Source organism: Plecotus auritus, assembly GCF_963455305.1.
Source record: "Plecotus auritus genome assembly, chromosome: 3".
Classification (NCBI taxonomy): domain Eukaryota; kingdom Metazoa; phylum Chordata; class Mammalia; order Chiroptera; family Vespertilionidae; genus Plecotus; species Plecotus auritus.
In genome coordinates, this window is record NC_137772.1 from 189,857,782 (window position 1) to 189,871,229 (window position 13,448).

A 13,448-nucleotide genomic window follows, 5' to 3' on the forward strand; every position below is an offset into this window, starting at 1 on the left:
TGGACTTGATTAAGCACTGAAGGAGAGTCTTGTATGTGTCAGGAGAAAATGGGTATGAGAAAAGACTGGTCTTCTTAGGACATTATTGCCTAGGGATACTGTGTGTCCTCCAGACAAAGCAGGTTATGCCAGTGTAAACATTTTACTTAAGGTCATGACATTTTAATTCAGCAGATTCTTATTTCTTCTAATAAGAATGATCCCTCTGAGCTCTTTCTGAAGTATGGTGACTCTGTGCCTTCTCAAGACATTCTTCCTTTCTTATAGTTTGACTATATTTCATCCTGAAACAAGATTCCAATCCCGAAAGGCTTTCTTCTTTATACATTTGATACTGTCTCTATTAATAAAGGGAATTCTTCTCTAAACCAGTTAAAACATTCACTGCAGCTCCTAGCTCCTTGAGTTCACAAATGGAGCATAAGAAGAAAGGGATATTCTCTAAACCACGTCAATGGTAGGTGTTTAACAAATTCACTTTGAGGTAAAAGAGACTGTTTACTTATAGCTATGTTTTCCCTTATAGAGGTGATAAAATAGTTTTCTTTCATTAGAATTCATTTTCATACAAGATTTTCAAGCCTCAATGAAGGAAAATTGTATATTTTACTGCCGTGACATTCTTCTTAGTCTCAAGTGTCCATTTTAAATGTCATATCCTCTGCAAAGCCTTCTACAAAAACCTTATTTGCCAAAATTGTCTATTTTCCCCATGTTCCCCTCACCTCCTATTTTCTTTTTTCTTACCATTAGATGCAATAAGAGTGTATATGCACCTGTTTCCCCTCTTACAGTCAGTTTCTTGAAGGCAAGGACCATATCTTATTTTCTTTGTAATTCTAGTATCTCTCATGTAGTAGGTGTCTTTAAAAAAATCTTGTTGGATTTAATTAAACCCTATATAATATTTCAAAAATATAGAATTAGTTTTCAAATGTCAATTTTAAATGGCTATGAATCTCTGTCTTGGAGAACCAATGAATTATTTAGGATGTAAAAATTTGTGGAATATGAAACCAAACATATCCACTGAATGGGTTATTACATGTGGATTTGGGAAAACCATCATTGTCAGAGTATGTCCATTTCACACCCAAAATATGATAGTATTTGCTCCACTTATGTGGATTAAAAACATATTCTAATATAAATGAAGGTATTTTTGTAAGTAGTAACATTCCCTTTACAATTATTTAAGTTATTTTAATTTCTCTCATGTATTTTTATAATCTACCTGTGACCATTTCATTATTTCAGTCTTTAAAATACACAAAGGCTAAGAAACAAAAGAGAAATGTAGTTTAGATTATGCATTTTACCCATTTGATGCTGATACTTACCCTGTATGTAAAAAGTGTTTAATTAAAATTATAACATCAAAAATTACTAATAAGATTGGTTGCAATCTATTGGCATTATTTCACAGCTTTTATTATTATTATTTTCACAGCTTTAGTCATAAGTCACCTGTTGTTTGACCTGTTGTTTGCCAAAGGGAATTTATTCTTTTTAATTGACAATGTTATAGACTGTAAAATCAGTGACTTTAGGATGCCATCCAAATCCAGCTTTCTCCTTCTGCATAGGGCTGCATGACCATGTATGGTGGTGAGTTCTGTAAAAAATTTCCAATTTACTGTTATCTGTAAATGCCACAATTCCATTTTAATATTTTTGCTTTAGTCAATTACATTTTTAAGAAATTTTTAAAATGAGAAAAAAATGTTTTACATTTACCTACTTATTTACTATTTCTACTGCTTTTGTTGGTATAGATATAAATTTCCAGCTAGTACAATTATTTTTCTACCTGAAGCATTTTTGTTTAATATGTTTTATAGTACAGGTCTACTGGGGATGATGATCCCAACATTTTTAAATCTGTGAAATTATTTATTTTACCTTTAATTATTAAAATATAATATTGCTGGATATAGAATTCCAGATTAACTTTATTTCCCCACCATCATTTTAAATATGTAAATCTATTGTCTTCTGTTTTGCATAGTTTCAGGCAAGAAATGTGCTCCAATTCTTATCCTTATTTTTCTGTACATATTGTGTCTTGTACTTTGTTTGGTAGTTTCTACAGTTTTTCTTTAATAGTAATTTTCCAAATTCTGTATGTATCTTGCTTGGGTTTGTTGAGAATCTTAGATCTATAGGTTTCTAATTTTCATTAAATTTGGAAAAATTTTAACTGTTGCTTGTTAAAATATTTCTTCTCCACCCTCTCTTTTTAGTTTCCAATTACATGTGCTGTCTCCCACAGATCACAGAGGCTCTGTTAAAAGTTTTAGTCCTTTTCCCCCCTTTTTACTTTATTTTGGATAGTTCTACTAATACAGTTTCAATTTCACCAATCATTTATTTCATAATTTCTAAATTGCTTTTAATCCCTTGCAGTAAAATTTTAATTTGAGGTATTTATTTTTCATTTCTCAATGTTCCATTTGGAACTTTTTTATGTTTTCCACTTTTCCATTTATTATGCTATGCCTTCTTTTAAACTCTTGAGGCTTTTTTGGTAATATATTAGATACTTTAAAGTTCTCTTCTGTTAATTCCATCATCTTTGTCATTTCTGGCAACGTTTCTATTGACTGGTGATGTGTTACATTATTTCTATTTTTTTTCTTGCTATCGTGTCATATTTTTCTGCTTCTATGTATGTATAGTGAATTTTTATTAGATTGTGATTTTTATGTGTTCAAGTGCTGGATTTTATTGTATTCTCTAAAAGCTATTCACTTTTGTTTCAGCAACAGTAAGATACTGTGATCAATGTATTCTTTTTATTTTTTTTTAATCCTCACCCAGGGATATTTTTCCATTGATTTTTAGAGAGAGTGGAAGAGAGAGAGAGAGGGAAAGACAGAGAGAAATATTGATGTGAGAGAAACACATTGATTGGTTGCCTCCTGCAAGTGTCCCAACCAAGGCTGGGGCCAGGGAGGAGCCTGCAACCGAAGGACATGCCCTTAACTAGAATCAAACCTGGGACCCTTCAGTTCATAGGCTGATGCTCTATCCATTGAGCCAAACCAGCTAGTGCACCAATGTATTCTTTTGAGGCTTGTTTTCAAGTTTTTGAAATGGAAGTCTAGAATAGCTTGGATCTAATGACAGGATAGGCCCACCATTACAGCACGGCTTTTCTGGGTCTTTACTTATAGCTCAGGTGTTTAACAAGGACTTGCTATTCTGGGCGGTTAAAACTTGAATGTCTCTCTCATCTGGGTGAACTCTATAAACTACTTAACTTAAAGCTCCCCAATCCTTTCATGGTCTAGCCTCACGGGTTCCACCCTGTGCATATGCATAATAGTTATCTCCCATCTAAAAAGACTTAGGAAGATTTGGGGGGCTTTCTTTCTATGTAGCTCCCTTTTCTTGGCTAGTCTTCCTTAAAAATGCCAGGCACTTCAGCTTCCCTGAACTTTTTTCCTACTTTCTTCACTCAGCAAGTCTGCCATGCTTGGTTTGGAATGCTCTCATCATTACTGAGGCCCAGACACGCCTCTCAGCAGAGAGCCAAGCAGTTGTGGGGCTCCCCTCACTCACTTCTCTTCTCTCAGGATCAGAGTGATCTGTTGTCTGCTGTTCAATGTATGAAACCATTGTCACGTGTATTTTTTGGCTTTCTAGTTGTTTACTATAGGATAGTAAGTCCAATCCCAAGTATTATAACTGAAATGCACTGAGTGAAACAAAGTTGTATTTTGCTTATAGCCTATAAATCATATTGTTGGAAGATAACTTTTCCATGAGTCTCTGACATTTTTTAAAAATGTTTGTTTGTTTGTTTTATTTCAGAGAGGAAGAGAGAGGGAGAGAGAGAGAAAAATCAATGATGAGAGAGAATCATTGATCGGTTGCCTCCTGCATGCCCCACACTGGAGATCAAGCCCACAGCCCGGGCATGTGCTCTGACAGGGAATTGAACCATGACCTCCTAGCTCATAAGGTGATGCTCAACCACTGAGCAACACCAGCGAGGGTGAGTCTCTGACATTTTCGTATGTCTTATGAATAAGACACAAACTTTCTCTTTACTCACAACTATATTTTTAAGTGTTTTTGTATAGCAAACAGTCTTGAAAGATATAGTTAATGTCTTTCAGAACAAAGGATGGGTTTCTTTACCATTTTGGAAACTGGCTCCCTCTGGAGTATATGGCAGATATACTTCTCTTTAAAAAGAACTTGGTTCCTTAACTATTGTCTTATAAAGCAACTCACTGTATTTACAGGTACTGTCTGGCCCTCTTCACAGTGGGAATTTGGGCTTGAAAAATTAGTATGAAAATGCTGATATTCTGTCTACTGCTATTGCTCTCAGCACTAAATTGTCTTGTCTCGGACCCAGGAGTGTCATGCCTTCTATTAGCATCCATAAAACTGTGGTAGACTAAATTGTTAGCTTGAGAATAAAATTTCAGACTCTTCACAATTTTTGATACACATTTTCTGAATATACCACTTACATTTATATTGGAGGAGATAAAAATATATGACAACTTACAATAGTAGCTAATATTTATTCAGGGAATACTTAACAAAAGATGCTTTTTAGAAAATAAGTCCCAAAACCCAGCAAAGTAAGTTTTCATTCCCATTGTTCATACAAGAAACAGGTTCAGAGAGAATATGATTTGGGTAAAGCCAATTGCATAGTCAATAGTAAGCCAGCATTTAATATTAAGCCTTTCTGTTCTTCCAATGCCATGAAAGCTTCTAGCACTACACAATTATAACAACATTAACCTAAAGAAGCATATAATTGAGGTTTAGATTATGTGGTAGACTAAAACAACTATAGAAATTCAGAAGAAAAGGAGACTGATGCCAGCTAAATCCCTCAGAAAAGACTGACTGGAGCAAGGAGGACTAAGTAACCGACGTTAGTGCCCACAGTCTGACACTCAAAGGCCTTCCTGTAAAGGTTTCTACAAACCCTGCAGTGCAGAATGGAGCTGTGCTATTCCTTGCCTCAAAAATGAGGACATATCCATGCGTGATCATTCCTTTACCTTCACCTACAGCACTCTTGCTCACCCCCTGTGCTGTCCATGATTGGCCTGCAGACCGACAGAGTAGCTTTCAGTACTTATGGGCGCAATGACATGTGCTTTAGTCTCCAAAGGTACCACTGGGTGTGGGGGTGTTTCTTAGTAAAGGACTTGACAGGATATATATTTTTTAATTCTTACCCTGAAAAGTAAATATATGGAAACACCCATTACTAATTAAGTACTTACTTTTAATAACCCATTTATAAAATCTTTTAAAGCATTTAAAATTATCTGCATGTATCAGAACATGGAAAATAAAATCTTCCCTTTAATATTCTCTCTTCTCCGAAATTCTAAATCTAAAATGATAGAACCCAAGAGAGAACACAAGGAGCCAACAGGGTCCTACAGTCACTGGGGTAAGGGGATGGGCAAAGGAAAAAAATGAGCAATATCAACTGTCCTTTGAACATGTTCAAAATTCAGTCTGAACATACTATTCTACATCTGACCTTTTCCTCTTGAGCAGTGATTTTCAACTGGTGTGCCACAAGAATTTTTAAAACATGCAATACCTGACCTTGTAGTCAGGGGCACTGAGCTCTTTACCCTTAGATTGTCAAATTTTTTAAAAAATGATAACAGCTAACACAACAATAGCCATCTGGTGTGAATGAATGAAAATTATACCTATTTTTTTGTCAGATCAGCAAAAAAATATTTTTTGGTGTGTCGCAGAATTTTAGTAATTAGTTTATGTGTGTCATGAGATGGAAAAAGTTGAAAATTATTGCACTGGAAGGTCAATTAAAAAAGAGGAGAAAAATATAATCAATCTTGCAAGTTCTAATGAGAACATAAAATACTTAGATAAACACCTAAATTTGACTAGCAGAGAAAAATGGATATTATCTTGAACAGAATTCTGTAACCAGAAACTCCCTGGATCTGACCTTGAATTCTCTGGGAATCTGCTACAAAGAACAAATTGGATTCCTCCACAAGTTGAGAACTGATATTTTAAATATATTTTTTAGCAACCAGAAGAAATACTTCTTATATTCTTTTTAATGCAACAAATGTTTTTTGAGGGAATTTTGTACTGGTAACTGTAGGAGACATGGAGGCAATGGACAGAATATGTATCAAAAATGCTTAAAAGAATTTTGTGGTGGTAATAAATGCATTTGTCTTAGTGTATGGAGTCAAGGCTTAATAAGGAGTAGGTAAATTGAACACAATGGAATGGAAAGACAAGCTAATGATTAGTAACAGATGAGGAATAAAGAACTATTCCCGGGGACATGAGAGGTGAAAGAAACCAGTCTGGAATTACAGTAGCACACCAGAGATGAAGATCTTGAAGACCTCCTATCATCCTCATGGATATGATCCCGAGGAAGGAGATAAGACAAGCATGATCATACTTGGAAGAAAAGCAATAATATTAAGACAACACAATAGCAGTTTAAGATTTCAGTATACCAAATTGAATTCTAATATAATTTTTTTAAGTTAGAGCATCATAAAACTTGTCTGAAATTTAAGCTATAGTATCATAGACCAAAAAAAGTAACTCTCTAACAACAAAATAAGGTAAATTTTGTTTCCCCCATGAGAATAGCTGATGGGTCCAAATGTAGTCAGTAGTCACCAGAGTTTACTGTCACTTTTAGGGAAATAGTCTGACAAAATACTTAGGGAAGGAAAGTGCAGCCCTGAGAAAATGGATTAGATACCATGACAATGAGAAAACTAGACTACTCTGTCCAAGAAGGCAACTGTAAGTCAAGTTGAGGAAAACAAAAAAGAGAATGAAATAAAGAGCACACAAGGGTTGGATGGCTGGAATCTGTTACAAAAAAAAAAAAAAAAAAAAAAAAAAAATGACCAAGAGGAAATTTGGAGAACTTGGAAGTCTCCAAATGTACAGTTTGGAAGAACTGCTGAATTGTTCCAGATCCTTCCACCATTGCCACTGGACCTCTAGTTATCACACACGGCTGTCACGTGCGAGTGCACTTGGGAGGGAGGAAATCAAACAGAAGGGGTTGTGAAGGGAAGAGATAACTACCCAACTGCAGGATGCGGATTGGACAACATTGGCAGATGCCAGAAACCAGAGCCAGATGTAACTAAAAGAAACCAAACACCTTACCAATTAAAGAAATCTTGGGAAGACAACACTTCTTAAGGGCAAGCTGACCCAAGCTGACTTCTGAATCACATGGATGAGAAAGGATTCTTTTAGGTATTTCCTAATTTGTGTCTTAAAATGGCAAGGCAGTGATTTCCTTGTGGAAGAAGCTTAGGTATATTCCATTTGTGAAACTTTAAACCATTTAGCTGTTTGTGGGCACTTCAAGAGTTTTATGGCGCCCTGGCTGGTTTGGCTCAGGGGATAGAGCGTTGACCTGTGGACTGAAGGGTCCCAGGTTTGATTTCAGTCAAGGGCACATGCCGGGTTGTGAGCTCGGTCCCCAGTAGGGGGCTTTCAGGAGACAGCCAATCAATGATTCTCTCTCATCATTGATGTTTCTATTTCTCTCTCTCTCCCTTCCTCTCTGAAATCAATAAAAATATATGTATATTTTGAAAAGAGCTTTATGGGATGAGTATTTGAAAGACTATTACATATCTATATATATTTTCAACCAAGATTTAATTTTATTATTGTTTTAATGTATGATTAGACTATTCTATATAATGATTAAAATTAACTCCACTAGTATTTTTAAATAGTAATAATACCAAAGGCTTAATATGTACTAGTTCCTTTTCCAGTGATAGATTTTGCTATGTGATTAGTTGGGCTTGATGGAGCAAGGACCCCAAGAAATACAGCTTGAAGAAGATTGACGCTTATTTTCTCTTTTCACCTATAAATTCCGACTGATAAAGAAGCTCTGCTCTACAATATTAGCAGGACCCAAGCTTCTCCTAGCTGCTGCTCCATCATTCCTGGGGTATTCCGCTTTGTTCACGGTCCAAATGGCTCCTCACCAAATCCTCATTATGCCAATAGGAAGAGGAAATGAAACAAAAAGGGGGCATCATTCTAAGACACACCCAGATATTACACATGCCTATTTCTTTGATATTTTGCTAGCCAGAAGTTAGGGGCACTGGATGCTAAAAAAGAACTGATAAATGAAGTGTTTTTACAGATGACAGTGTGTTTAGCTACAGAGGGGTTTCTGTGACTGTGGATGAGAAGTAATATGGGGGGCACCCTCTGACTCCCTCAGTAGACTGTGAACTCCACAATGGGACAGAGAGCATTTCTATGCCTTCCACATCTTGATAAGAGTGCAATTATTTGGAAACTGGTGAAATTAAGGTCATTCGTGGAAGGCCTTTACTAACAAACACAAAAGTCACCATAAAAATCTTTTCATTCAATCCAATTAAAATTATCTTCTCCATATATATATATATATATATATATATATATATATATATATATATCTCATCTCAAAATGTCTAAAAGGATTTCCCTAGGGTGGCATGGCCTCATTTCCTGCTTTGCAAGTGATCAAACTGTGGCTGACAATAACCACTCTCTCATATTAAAATGCCAACCTATTATGTTATAAAAATACTAGAGGCCGGGTGTATGAATTTGTGCATGGGTGGGGTCTTCTGGCCCGCCCCAGTTGAGGCCGATAGGGCTGGGCCGGCCAGGGGGAGGGGCTGGGGGCAGTTGGTAGGCCATTCCCACCCCTGATCAGGGTAGGGGGGGGAAGAAGGGGCGATGGAGGTGGGGCTGGCCAGAGGGAGGGGCCATGGGTGGTTGGCCGGCCAGCTCCACTCCCTGGTCAAACTTCCAGTTGAGGGGACAATTTGCCTTTTGTTATATAGGATGAACTTCAAAGTGAACTCTGGGTCCTGCCCCAGCATCTCTCTCTACACGGCATGCTCACTTGTGACTGAGGCTCAGCTCCTTACAGCCCCAAAGCAAATAGTCTATGACAGGCACCCCTCAATTTTTTCTTCAAAAGCACAGCACACAGGGGGGAATCATGTTGACAAATGTACTAATGCCAGAGGATAATGTGAAGAAACTACAATAGGAAAGAGGAAAGGAAAAAGTGATGAGCACTCATTATTTCTCCCACCAGCCTTACTGTCCCTACGAAGTTCTGTGGCTGCCCCTGTCCAGCCCCTCTGACTGCTGCCATGTAGAAAGTCCATTTGTCTTCTCTCCCAAGAATCCTCTTTGTATGACCCTTCTCCCCGAGTCCACATCTCTAAGCATTTAAGTAGTATCCAGCTACCAATGCAGAGAAATAAAAACATGAGTTGGCGTTTTAATAATCTCAGCAGTGATGCACTTAGCTCACACTGAAAGTTGTTTTTTCCATTATTCAACAAAAGACTTACTATTCTTAAGCATAGGTATTTTGCTAGTTTTCCCATTCAGAACTTCCCTAGGAAGAATGGATAGGTACTTGCTTTATATCTGCATGATTATAAATAAAGTTTTCTAAAGATGATAAAGCTTTCAGAACTTAGGAACTCCTCACATGGACTGATTTCTGCTTCCATCCTAGAATTCAGAAACCCCTACAGTTTTTCTCCTTAATGGAAGCTTCTTTCTTGTAGAGATCTATCATTCATGTAGCGATCCATCACTATTAGTCCTGTGTACTGCACATACTAATAAATATTGAGCCACCAATAAACTGCATCTATTGTCGTTAATTATGAGTGCGTCTTCCCTTTCCTTTTAGATGGTAAGCATACAGTCTCTAAAGGCAGGGATATTCATTTTTGTAACTCCACAGAACACAACATAGGCTGTGGGCATAGAAGGAGACCAATGAGTATTTTCTGGGACACCGTTAAGCAAGAGAAGTATGCATAGTCCAATATGGAGAATGAAACTGAAACACTGCTGCCCAGTAGAACTTTCTGTGACGATGGTAATGCTCAGTATCTGCCTTCATTTGCTAGTCACTAAGGTTATAGGTGGCTGTTGAGCACTTGACTTGTGGCAAATGAATAAAGAATTGAATGTCTAATTTTAGTTAGCTTTAATTAAGGCTAGTGACTACCTTCTTGGACAGGGCAAATAGAACATGCAGGAAAGATCTCAACCGCCTTTGTATTTGGAGTCATGTTTTTCTTTCTACTCTTAACAAACAGGATTCTCAGGAATTACTTTGTTCTGAAAGCTGCCTTAGGTGCCAGGCTCTGTGCTGAGTGCTCTGATCAGGTATTCATACCTCACGGCAACCCAAAGCATAGAGGTTCACAGTGGTCATTTAACTGGGGCTGTTTTTCTTTTAAAAAATGAATGAATGAGTTACTGAGTGAATGGATGGGTTGAGATTGGTGTTCAGACATGGTGCCAGGTCCCAGGTCTAAGTGGACACACTTTCCTCTAACAAGTGCCCTTAGGTGGGAGTGAGATAAAGAACTCTAGAGCTCCCGCCTGCCTGGAAACAGAATGTAAGTTACTTCCCTGCCCCTGACTTTTCTAAGCCTGCAGGTCCCTGCGCCATTGTTTCTCTCATGCTGCACTTTGCAAGCACCCAGGGAGAAGAAAGCTGGAGCAAGGATTTCCCCAAATGCAGGCCCTGAAGGAGAGCAATTGAAAAACAGCCTTTTTTTCCAGGGAACTAAACTGACTGATGCAAACATGTTTGCTCAGGAAAACTGCTTCACAAAAAAAAATGTGCTATACTATTTGCCAGGGGTGGCGGGGAGGAGGCGGAGGGGAGGAAGCCTGGGCATGGGGTAGGAGGCTCAGAGGGGCTTTCTTTCAGCACATAGAATACTCCTGGGGTTTTTGGTTGAGCTTTGTACATATGTTTATTTGCTTTTTGTTTCCAAAAGGCAGAGCCCAGTGTCTAAAGTCTAACAGACTTTAATTTCAGTAAATGCCAGAAAGGGGCATTCCTTGCTCCTGCACACAATAAGGGTGGCTAAGGTTAGCACTTAAAGAAGACATTAAATCATACTGGGTGGGAGGATGGGGTGAGAAATTCATGACACAAATGGCTCATTATGAGGGATATGCAATGGGGCAAAAATATCCACCCCCACTGGATCATGCATGGTCTTTTGAGGTTAACAAGAGGAATGCCATGGTAGAAGTGATGGAAATCTGCAGGAATGAAGTCCTCAAAGCCAATCCTGTCATCCTCCCTGCTTTCATCTCCCCTAAAATTGGCTCATTACACCGCTAGAAAAATACACCACAGAATGAAGTTATGTTCCAGAAAGGAAGAAAAAAAAATATTGCCTTGGGCATTCTCTATAAGGAATATGATTTTCCTTTATGATATTGAACATGTATGTAGTTATGTTTGCCTAATAATTAGTTGGCCTGTCCTTGTTAAAAGATGACTCTGTGATTTGTTTTAAATGTGTTCATATAAAAATATGTTTCCATCTTTAACTGTTTATCTCTATTTGGATAGACTGCTATGAGCATCCACTACAGATTGTGACTTCCATTATGATGGTGTTTATTATTACATATTGCACAACAAGCAGGTGGTGAAGATAATAATACACTTGAAAGAACACCTATATTCTCATGGCGATAATTTGCAATAGCGCTGTAGGGATAAACAAGGGAACCCAGATGGGGTTTGTTGTTAATAGTTGGGTTTGCACACCTGTATTAATGACACCCACCTAAGGAGAAAAAAAAATTGTAAGGGACACTCCTATAGGCTCCTGGCAATTTTTAAACATGAGTAGAACAGCTGCTCATTGAAACCCTACCATGTGCATGCGTATGTTCAAGACAATGAATGCATTAGGGGGGTAAAGATAGGATTTGACATCTGCTACAGTGAACAACTGCTGTTTCTGCCCAGCATCCTGTCTCCCTTCTCCTGGATACAACATTCTGATTTTTTTTTTAATTCCCCCACTGTCAGCACATGGACTTAGGAATAAGATCCCCCAGTGTCAGGTTTGGCTTCTTAACACAACCTGAGTCATAGTGATTGATTCAGGGAGGACACACGACCAAATGCTGGGCCAACAAAGACCTATACTTAGGAATTTGTAGAGCCATTGAAGAAGATACATAATTTCAGAGGTTGCAACTGGGTAGGGTTTGCACCTGAACTTCTCACCACAGCATGGGAAATATCTGCCTGAGAATAAAAGCAATAGGATGAGAAACAGAGCTAGGTTGAGAGAGAGAGAGAGAAACCTGTATTTTTTGAAGGTCTAGATCCATCCACACTTGATGTTCCCAATTATGTGAATCTATAAATGTGTCTTTTTTTTTTTTTTTTTTTACTTAAAGGAGGGTGGTGTTTCTGTGGCTTGTAACCGGAAGAGACACCTCTCTCTAGGAGAATGCATATTTAAAAGAAGAAAAACTAACTCTTATTGACACCTACCATCTGGTAGGTAATTTAAGGACATGTCATGTAAGCATACAATTGTAGGGCATTGTATTCCCACTTTATGCACAAGGAATGTTCTATTGAGTGGTTGTACTATAACTTGGTTAATATTCACAGAGTTTCAGGCATTTAGATTGTTTCTAGGCTTTGACCATTATAAAAATTTGTGTAAAACTGATGTTTAATTTGGTCCTTAATGCTTTTAAGAATCTCTGAGCCTTTCAACTTAATAGTTTGCTACTTGCTGTGGTCAAACATTCAGCCTCTTCAGCAATTTCTATAACCTGTCTGGCCCAGCAAGTTCTTGAATTTTCAACCTCTTTAAAATGTCATAGTGAATATTTTAGTCCATACATACAACTTTACAACTTTGTTACCTTCTTCAATTCTTTCGGAGAACAAATACTAGAAGTGGAACTTCTGAGATAAAAGGTTTTAATTTTCCAGGACTTTTGTCATCTATTTCCAACCTGCCTTCTAGATAGCTGTATCAATTTACTTTGTCCAGCAGTGTCAATTTTTGCCTTTTTTTTTTTGCCAGTATGATAGGTAAAATTATTTCTTTGGCATTTCTCTGCTATTCACTGAGTATAAGCATAAGTATGGTATCCAATATTCTTTTTCACTCTTTCTATTTCTGTTTTTTTTTTATAATTGTCTATTTATATATGCATTCCCTGGATAGAATATTCACAAACTATTTTGCATACAATTTGGAGTCAGCAAGGGGATAGGGGTAGAGGGTACAAGGAAAAACGGGTTATACAGAGGGTAAGTACCATCCTGTACTACAAGAATTGAATCTCCAATAAGAACTTGACAGGAGAAAACTTGAAGTGGGTCCCTAGTGAATGAAGTAGATTTAACCTCAGGGACCCAAGAAAAGGGTGCAGGTGAGTTGCTTAGTAAACTGACTGGCAAGGCCAGGGACTGTTTGAATGTAGTTGATGGCACTGATTCTCTTGCTTTATTTAAATAGTCTCTTTGGGATTAGTGAACATCTTTTAACCCTTTTAAAATCTAGTTTAGACTAAATCTGGTCAGATTTTGTAGGTGC